At 49.7% G+C, this 9,477-nt stretch overlaps 1 long non-coding RNA gene across 1 annotated transcript; it reads right to left on the bottom strand.

The window, feature by feature from the left end:
* Window positions 1-4,836: 4,836 nt before the first annotated feature.
* LOC310885032 lies at window positions 4,837-7,051 on the bottom strand. The gene is made up of 2 exons (XR_014574520.1): window positions 5,446-7,051; window positions 4,837-5,301 (listed from the first exon to the last, which is right to left on the bottom strand). It is a non-coding gene; the product is annotated as an uncharacterized lncRNA (long non-coding RNA).
* Window positions 7,052-9,477: the final 2,426 nt, after the last annotated feature.

Here is a 9,477-nt window from a genome sequence, read left to right as displayed (position 1 = left end):
GCCTCCACTGGCCATGTTTTCTTTTGCTTTTTCAGGCCACGCTTTCCTTTGTCTTGCTTCGCTTCGCTTTGTATTCCTGGCACCTCTAGGTTTTACTTTCTCTGCTCTGCTTTGCCTTGCCTCCAACTGCTTTCGTTACTTTGCTCTACCTTTCCTGGCCCTGCTGGGACTTTCCTTGTACGAGTTTGCACTGCTTTGCTTTGCCTTGCTCTGCTTTGCCTTTCCTGGCCGTGCTTTTTCAGGCCATGCTTTCCTTTGTTTTGCTTTGCTTCGTATTCCTGCCACGACTTTGCTTTACCTTCTCGGCTCTGCTTTTCTTTTCCTACCCCTGTTGTGCTTTGTCTCGCCTCAAACTGCTTTCTTTCTTTTGCTCTACATTTCCTGGCCCTGCTTTGCTTTTCCTTGTGCTACTTTCCTTTGCTCTGCTCTGCCTTGCACCGCTTTGCCTTTCCTGGACACGCTTTTCTTTGCTTTTCCTGGCCCTGCTTTGCTTGGTCTTTTTTTTGCGTTTTTTTGTTTTGTTTGTTTCTTTGTTTGTTTGTTTGTTTTATTTTAGTATAGATACATTTTCATTGCATTGCTTTGTTTTATTTTTGGACCTTTTTGCTTTGGTTTTCCTGGCCACGCTTTGCTTTTCCTGGCCATGCTTTTTCAGGCCATGCTTTCCTTTGTTTTGCTTTGCTTCGTATTCCTGCCACGACTTTGCTTTACTTTCTCTGCTCTGCTTTGCTTTTCCTACCCCTGTTGTGCTTTGTCTCGCCTCAAACTGCTTTCTTTACTTTGCTCTACGTTTCCTGGCCCTGCTGGGACTTTCCTTGTACAAGTTTGCACTGCTTTGCTTTGCCTTGCTCTGCGTTGCCTTTCCTGGCCATGCTTTTTCGGGCCACACTTTCCTTTGTTTTGCTTTGCTTCGTATTCCTGGCCCCTCTTGGTTTTACTTTCTCTGCTCTGCTTTGCTTTTCCTACCCCTGCTGTGCTTTGCCTTGCCTCAAACTGCTTTTATTACTTTGCTCTACGTTACCTGGCCCTGCTGGGACTTTCCTTGTACAAGTTTGCACTGCTTTGCTTTGCCTTGCTCGGCTTTCCTCTTCATTTCTCTGCTCTCCTGTGCTGCGCTAGGCTTCCTTTGCAGACCGTCCCGACGATTTTGCCGATGAGGCGATCGGTATATTTCGGAACGCATAAACCCTCAGACACACAGCTGGGCCTCCCCGCAGCCCGGACACTGTCCCCTCGCAACTCGAGGGTGGGGGCAGCAGGCCCGGCCACCCGACATGGTCAGTTCTGTGGCCCCAGCCGTGTGGCCTGCCGCTAGGCGGTCCCCACTGCTATTCGTCTGGGGACGGTGTTGGGTGAGGTTTTGAACGACGATCAGTAACTACATGATTCCCACAACTACATTGGATGGAAGGCAACAATCAATAAATAAATAAATAAATAAAGATAAAACCAGGTAAAGCAAGACATGGTTCTTGCCCACTGTCACGGCGGACTATGAGGTGTCAGGGAGGCCGGGGAGCGGGCGAGCAGGGTACAGCCACCGTCCGAGTCTGGCCGCCAGCTCTACCCGGCATGAGGGCCCTGCGGTCTTTGCCCCGCAGACACTGGGAACCGGCAGGAGGGCTGGCCGCCAGCTCCTTACATTTGCTTCGCTTCTCTTTGTTTTTCCTTGCTCTGCTTTGCTTTGCTCTGCTCTTCCGGGCACACTTTTGCTTTTCCTTCTCTACTTTGCTCTGCTTTTCTTGCCCCTGCTTTGCTTTGCTTTGCCTCAGATTGCTTTGCTTTGCTTTGTTTGCTCTGTCTTTCCTGGCACTGCTTTGCTTTTCCTTGTGCTACTTCGCTTTGCTTTGCTCTGCCTTGCACTGCTTTGCCTTTCCTGGACACGCTTTACTTTGCTTTTCCTGGCCCTGCTTTGCTTGGTTTTTTTTTTGCCTTTTTTTTTTTTTTTTTTTTTTTTTTTTTTTTACTTTAGATATATATTCATTGCATTGCTTTGTTTTATTTCTGGACCTTTTTACTTTGGTTTTCCTGGCCGCGCTTTGCTTTTCCTGACCATGCTTTTTCAGGCCATGCTTTCCTTTGTTTTGCTTCGCTTTGTATTCCTGCCACGGCTTTGCTTTACCTTCTCTGCTCTGCTTTGCTTTTCCTACCCCTGCTGTGCTTAGCCTCGCCTCAAACTGCTTTCTTTACTTTGCTCTACGTTTCCTGGCACTGCTGGGACTTTCCTTGTACGAGTTTGCACTGCTTTGCTTTGCCTTGCTCTGCGTTGCCTTTCCTGGCCGTGCTTTTTCCGGCCACACTTTCCTTTGTTTTGCTTTGCTTTTTATTCCAGGCACCTCTTGGTTTTACTTTCTCTGCTCTGCTCTGCTTTTCCTACCCCTGCTGTGCTTTGCCTTGCCTCCTCAAACTGCTTTCTTTCTTTTGCTCTACATTTCCTGGCACTGCTTTGCTTTTCCTTGTGCTACTTTCCTTTGCTTTGCTCTGCCTTGCACTGCTTTGCCTTTCCTGGACACGCTTTACTTTGCTTTTCCTGGCCATGCTTTGCTTGTTTTTTTTTTTTGCCTTTTTTTTTTTTTTTTTTTTTTTTTTACTTTAGATATATATTCATTTCATTGCTTTGTTTTATTTCTGGACCTTTTTACTTTGGTTTTCCTGGCCGCGCTTTGCTTTTCCTGACCCTGCATTTTCGGGCCATGCTTTCCTTTGTCTTGCTTCGCTTTGTATTCCTGGCACCTCTTGGTTTTACCTTCTCTGCTCTGCTTTGCTTTTCCTACCCCTGCTGTGCTTTGCCTTGCCTCAAACTGCTTTCTTTACTTTGCTCTACGTTTCCTGGCCCTGCTGGGACTTTCCTTGTACGAGTTTGCACTGCTTTGCTTTGCCTTGCTCTGCTTTGCCTTTCCTGGCCATGCTTTTTCAGGCCACGCTTTCCTTTGTCTTACTTTGCTTCGTATTCCTGGCACCTCTAGGTTTTACTTTCTCTGCTCTGCTTTGCTTTTCCTACCCCTGCTGTGCTTTGCCTCGCCTCAAACTGCATTCTTTACTTTGCTCTACGTTTCCTGGCCCTGCTGGGACTTTCCTTGTACAAGTTTGCACTGCTTTGCTTTGCCTTGCTCTGCGTTGCCTTTCCTGACCATGCTTTTTCAGGCCATGCTTTCCCTTGTCTTGCTTCGCTTTGTTTTCCTGCCACGGCTTTGCTTTACCTTCTCTGCTGTGCTTTGCTTTTCCTACCCCTGCTGTGCTTTGCCTCGCCTCAAACTGCTCTCTTTACTCTGCTCTACGTTTCCTGGCACTGCTGGGACTTTCCTTGTACCAGTTTGCACTGCTTTGCTTTGCGTTGCTCGGCTTTCCTCTTCATTTCTCTGCTCTCCTGTGCTGCGCTAGGCTTCCTTTGCAGACCGTCCCGACGATTTTGCCGATGAGGCTATCGGTATATTTCGGAACGCATAAACCCTCAGACACACAGCTGGGCCTCCCCGCAGCCCGGACACTGTCCCCTCGCAACTCGAGGGTGGGGGCAGCAGGCCCGGCCACCCGACATGGTCAGTTCTCTGGCCCCAGCCGTGTGGCCTGCCGCTAGGCGGGCCCCACTGCTATTCGTCTGGGGACGGTGTTGGGTGAGGTTTTGAACGACGATCAGTAAATACATGATTCCCACAACTACAGTGGATGGAAGGCAAGAATAAATAAATAAATAAATAAATGCAGGGGGGGGGAAAAAATAAATAAATAAAATCAGGTAAAGCAAGACATGGTTCTTGCCCGCTGTCACGGCGGACTATGAGGGTTCAGGGAGGCCGGGGAGCGGGCGAGCAGGGTACAGCCACCGTCCGAGTCTGGCCGCCAGCTCTACCCGGCATGAGGGCCCTGCGGTCTTTGCCCCGCAGACACTGGGAACCGGCAGGAGGGCTTGCCGCCAGCTCCTTACATTTGCTTCGCTTCTCTTTCTTTTTCCTTGCTCTGCTTTGCTTTGCTCTGCTCTTCCGGGCACACTTTTGGTTTTCCTTCTCTCCTTTCCTCTGCTGTTCCTGCCCCTGCTTTGCTTTGCTTTGCCTCAGATTGCTTTGCTTTGATTCGTTTGCTTTGTCTTTCCTGGCAATGCTTTGCTTTTCCTCGTGCTACTTTGCTTCGCTTTCCTTTGCCTTGCTCTGCTTTTCTGGCCGTGCTTTGTTTGGTTTTGCTTTACTTTGCCTTCCCTCTTTGACACTGTTTTAGTTTTCCTCGTGCTGCCTTGCTTTCCCTTTCTCTGCTTTGCCTTCCCTGCGCATGCTTTCTTTTGCTTTTTCAGGCCACGCTTTCCTTTGTTTAGCTTTGCTTTGTATTCCTGGCACTGCTTCTCTTTTCCTTCTCTACGTTGCTTTGTTTTCCTACCCCCGCTGTGCTTCGCCTTGCCTCAATTTCTTTCTTTCCTTTGCTCTACCTTTCCTGGCCCTGCTTTGTTTTTGCTTGTGCTACTTTGCTCTGCTTTGCTTTGCCTTACTGTCATTTGCCTTTCCTGGCCATGCTTTGCTTTGCTTTTCTTACCCCTGCTTTTCTTTCCTTTTCTGGCCCTGCTTTCTTTTACTTTGCTTCACTTTGCCTTGAATTCCAGACAGTGCTTTGCTTTGTCTTGTGCTGCTTTGCTTTGTTTTGCATTGCTGTGCTTTGCATTCCCTGGCCCTCATTTTTGTTTTTCTTCCCCCTCCCCCCCCCCCCAACCCCCCCCCCCCCCGCCCCCCCCCCCGCCATGCTTTCCTTTGTTTTGCTTTGCTTTGTGTTCCTGGCTCTGCTATGCATTTCTTTGTGCTGTTTTGCTCTGCTTTGCTTTGCCTTGCTCTGCTTTGCCTTTCCTGGCCATGCTTTGCTTTGCTTTTTCTGGCCCTACTTTGCTTTGGTTTTTTTGTTTGTTCGGTTCTTTTTTTTTTACCCTTTTTCCTTTGTTTTTTTCTGGCCGTGCTTTGCTTTTCCTTATGCCACTTTCTTTTCCCTAGCGGGGCTTTGCTTTGCCTTGCTCTGCTTTCCTCCGCATTGCTCTGCTCTGCTCTGCTTTGCTGCTCTAGGCTCCTTTTGCAGACCGTCCCACCGATTTTGCCGACGAGTCGATCGGTGTATTTAGAAACACGTAAACCCTCAGACGCACACCTTGACCTCCCCCCACCTCGGCGACTGTCCCCTCGGAACTGGCGGACGAGGGGACAGGGATCTGACCACCGGGCCGGGTCTATTCTGTGGCCCCCGCTGTCCGGCGAGCCGCCAGGTGGGCCCCGTTGCTATTCGTCTGGGGAGGGTGGGGGTTGCGAACGACGCTAAGTAACTACGTGATTCCTAAAAGTAAAGGGGGAAACAGACAACGATTATTATTATTATTACTACTACTCTTTTTATTATGTTTTCGTTATATATATATTTACTCTTATTTAGTACTTTCTTTTGTAATAACTCTTAAGTAGTATATATAATATTATATACCTATGGATCGTTTATGTAACGATAAAAAGCTAAAGCAAACCGGCCGGGCAGCCAGCCACACCGAGTCGCACAGGTGGCGAGCTGCTCGTGACCGAGCGGGAGCCTCTTATGTCAGAGCGGCCGGCGGCCGGAAGCAACCGGGGGCCGCTGCCACACCCTCGCCTTCTTGAACGCCCGCCTCCCCGTAACCCGGCAACGGGCCCCTCCCTATTCGTCTGGGGCGGGTGGGGGGTGCGATTTCGAACGACACTAAGGAACTACACGTTTCGTATTCACAGCACTGTTTTTCTTTGCTTTGCTTTTCCTGGCCCTGCTTTGCTTTGCTTTGCATTCGTGGCACCGCTTTGTTTTTCCCGGCCCTGTTTTGCTTTGTTTTTACTGACCCCGATTCCTTTTGCTTTTCCTGGCCCTGCTTGACTTTTCTTTGCCCGATAAGGCTTTCTTTTTCCTCGCAGGGTTTGCTTTGCTTTGCCTTGCTCTGCTTTGCCTTCCCTGGCCCTGCTACGTTTTGCTTCTTCCGGCCACGCTTTCCTTTGCTTAGCTTTGCTTCGTATTCCTGGCGCCGCTTTGCTTTTTCTTCTCTGCTTTGCTTTGCTTCTCCTACCCCTGCTGTGCTTCGCCTCGCCTCAAAGTCCTTTGCTTTGCCTTTCCTGGCCCTGCTTTGCTTTTCCTCGCGCTACTTTGCTTTGCCTTGGTCTGCTTTGCTTTTCCTTGCCGTGCTTTGTTTTGTTTTGCTCTGCTTTGTAATCACCGCATCGCCTTGCTTTCCTTGGCCCTGCATTTTTTTTTTTATTTTTTTTTTTCTCTGTCCCTCTTTGTTTAGCTTTCCCTGGACCTGCTTTGCTTTGCTTTGCGTTCGCGGCACCTCTTTTCTTTTCCTGGACCTCCTTTGCTTGGGTTTTTCTTGCCCTTCTTTGTTTTGCTTTTCCCGGCCCTGCCTTGCTTTGTTTGGCTTTATTTCGTATTCATGACGCCGCTTTTCTTTTCCTGGACCTCCTTTGCTTGGGTTTTTCTCGCCCTTCTTTGTTTTGATTTCCTGGCCCTGCTTTGCTTTGTTTTTACTGACCCCGATTCCTTTTGCTTTTCCTGGCCCTGCTTGACTTTTCTTTGCCCGATAAGGCTTTCTTTTTCCTCGCAGGGTTTGCTTTGCTTTGCCTTGCTCTGCTTTGCCTTCCCTGGCCCTGCTACGTTTTGCTTCTTCCGGCCACGCTTTCCTTTGCTTAGCTTTGCTTCGTACTCCTGGCGCAGCTTTGCTTTTTCTTCTCTGCTTTGCTTTGCTTCTCCTACCCCTGCTGTGCTTCGCCTCGCCTCAAAGTCCTTTGCTTTGCCTTTCCTGGCCCTGCTTTGCTTTTCCTTGTGCTACTTTGCTCTGCTTTGCTTTGCCTTACTGTCATTTGCCTTTCCTGGCCATGCTTTGCTTTGCTTTTCTTACCCCTGCTTTTCTTTCCTTTTCTGGCCCTGCTTTGTTTTACTTTGCTTCACTTTGCCTTGAATTCCAGACAGTGCTTTGCTTTGTCTTGTGCTGCTTTGCTTTGTTTTGCATTGCTGTGCTTTGCATTCCCTGGCCCTCTTTTTTTTTTCTCATTCTTCGCCCCCCCCCCCTTCTCCCCCCGCCCCCCCCCCCCCCCCCCCCCGGCCATGCCTTCCTTTGTTTTGCTTTGCTTTGTGTTCCTGGCTCTGCTATGCATTTCTTTGTGCTGCTTTGCTCTGCTTTGCCTTTCCTGGCCATGCTTTGCTTTGCTTTTTCTGGCCCTACTTTGCTTTGTTTTTTTTGTTTGTTTGTTTGTTTTTTGTTTTTTGTTTTTTGTTTTTTTTACCCTTTTTCCTTTGTTTTTTCTGGCCGTGCTTTGCTTTTTCTTATGCCGCTTTCTTTTCCCTAGCGGGGCTTTGCTTTGCCTTGCTCTGCTTTCCTCCGCATTGCTCTGCTCTGCTCTGCTTTGCTGCTCTAGGCTCCTTTTGCAGACCGTCCCACCGATTTTGCCGACGAGTCGATCGGTGTATTTAGAAACACGTAAACCCTCAGACGCACACCTTGACCTCCCCCCACCTCGGCGACTGTCCCCTCGGAACTGGCGGACGAGGGGACAGGGATCTGGCCACCGGGCCGGGTCTATTCTGTGGCCCCCGCTGTCCGGCGAGCCGCCAGGTGGGCCCCGTTGCTATTCGTCTGGGGAGGGTGGGGGTTGCGAACGACGCTAAGTAACTACGTGATTCCTAAAAGTAAAGGGGGAAACTGACAACGATGATTATTATTATTGCTACTACTCTTTTTATTATGTTTTCGTTATATATATATTTACTCTTATTTAGTACTTTCTTTTGTAATAACTTTTAAGTAGTATATGTAATATTAAATATCTATCGATCGTTTATGTAACGATAAAAAGCTAAAGCAAACCGGCCGGGCAGCCAGCCACACCGAGTCGCACAGGTGGCGAGCTGCTCGTGACCGAGCGGGAGCCTCTTATGTCAGAGCGGCCGGCGGCCGGAAGCAACCGGGGGCCGCTGCCACACCCTCGCCTTCTTGAACGCCCGCCTCCCCGTTACCCGGCAACGGGCCCCTCCCTATTCGTCTGGGGCGGGTGGGGGGTGCGATTTCGGACGACACTAAGGAACTACACGTTTCGTATTCACAGCGCTGTTTTTCTTTGCTTTGCTTTTCCTGGCCCTGCTTTGCTTTGCTTTGCATTCGTGGCACCGCTTTGTTTTTCCCGGCCCTGTTTTGCTTTGTTTTTACTGACCCCGATTCCTTTTGCTTTTCCTGGCCCTGCCTGACTTTTCTTTGCCCGATAAGGCTTTCTTTTTCCTTGCAGGGTTTGCTTTGCTTTGCCTTGCTCTGCTTTGCCTTCCCTGGCCCTGCTACGTTTTGCTTCTTCCGGCCACGCTTTCCTTTGCTTAGCTTTGCTTCGTATTCCTGGCGCAGCTTTGCTTTTTCTTCTCTGCTTTGCTTTGCTTCTCCTACCCCTGCTGTGCTTCGCCTCGCCTCAAAGTCCTTTGCTTTGCCTTTCCTGGCCCTGCTTTGCTTTTCCTTGTGCTACTTTGCTCTGCTTTGCTTTGCCTTACTGTCATTTGCCTTTCCTGGCCATGCTTTGCTTTGCTTTTCTTACCCCTGCTTTTCTTTCCTTTTCTGGCCCTGCTTTGTTTTACTTTGCTTCACTTTGCCTTGAATTCCAGACAGTGCTTTGCTTTGTCTTGTGCTGCTTTGCTTTGTTTCGCATTGCTGTGCTTTGCATTCCCTGGCCCTCTTTTTTTTTTTCTTTCTTCGCCCCCCCCCCCTTCTCCCCCCGCCCCCCCCCCCCCCCCCCCCCCCCCCCGGCCATGCCTTCCTTTGTTTTGCTTTGCTTTGTGTTCCTGGCTCTGCTATGCATTTCTTTGTGCTGCTTTGCTCTGCTTTGCTTTGCCTTGCTCTGCATTCCCTGGCCCTCATTTTTTTTTTTTTTTCTCCCCCCCCCACCCCGGCCATGCCTTCCTTTGTTTGCTTTGCTTTGTGTTCCTGGCTCTGCTATGTATTTCTTTGTGCTGCTTTGCTCTGCTTTGCCTTTCCTGGCCATGCTTTGCTTTGCTTTTTCTGGCCCTACTTTGCTTTGTTTTTTTTGTTTGTTTGTTTGTTTTTTGCTTTTTGGTTTTTTTTTTTTTACCCTTTTTCCTTTGTTTTTTCTGGCCGTGCTTTGCTTTTCCTTATGCCACTTTCTTTTCCCTAGCGGGGCTTTGCTTTGCCTTGCTCTGCTTTCCTCCGCATTGCTCTGCTCTGCTCTGCTTTGCTGCTCTAGGCTTCTTTTGCAGACCGTCCCACCGATTTTGCCGACGAGTCGATCGGTGTATTTAGAAACACGTAAACCCTCAGACGCACACCTTGACCTCCCCCCACCTCGGCGACTGTCCCCTCGGAACTGGCGGACGAGGGGACAGGGATCTGGCCACCGGGCCGGGTCTATTCTGTGGCCCCCGCTGTCCGGCGAGCCGCCAGGTGGGCCCCGTTGCTATTCGTCTGGGGAGGGTGGGGGTTGCGAACGACGCTAAGTAACTACTCGA

This window comes from Anser anser (assembly GCF_964211835.1).
Source record: "Anser anser genome assembly, chromosome: 21".
Lineage (NCBI taxonomy): Eukaryota > Metazoa > Chordata > Aves > Anseriformes > Anatidae > Anser > Anser anser.
The sequence above is the reverse complement of the archived record's forward strand: the minus strand, read 5'-3'. Positions and strand labels throughout refer to the sequence as shown.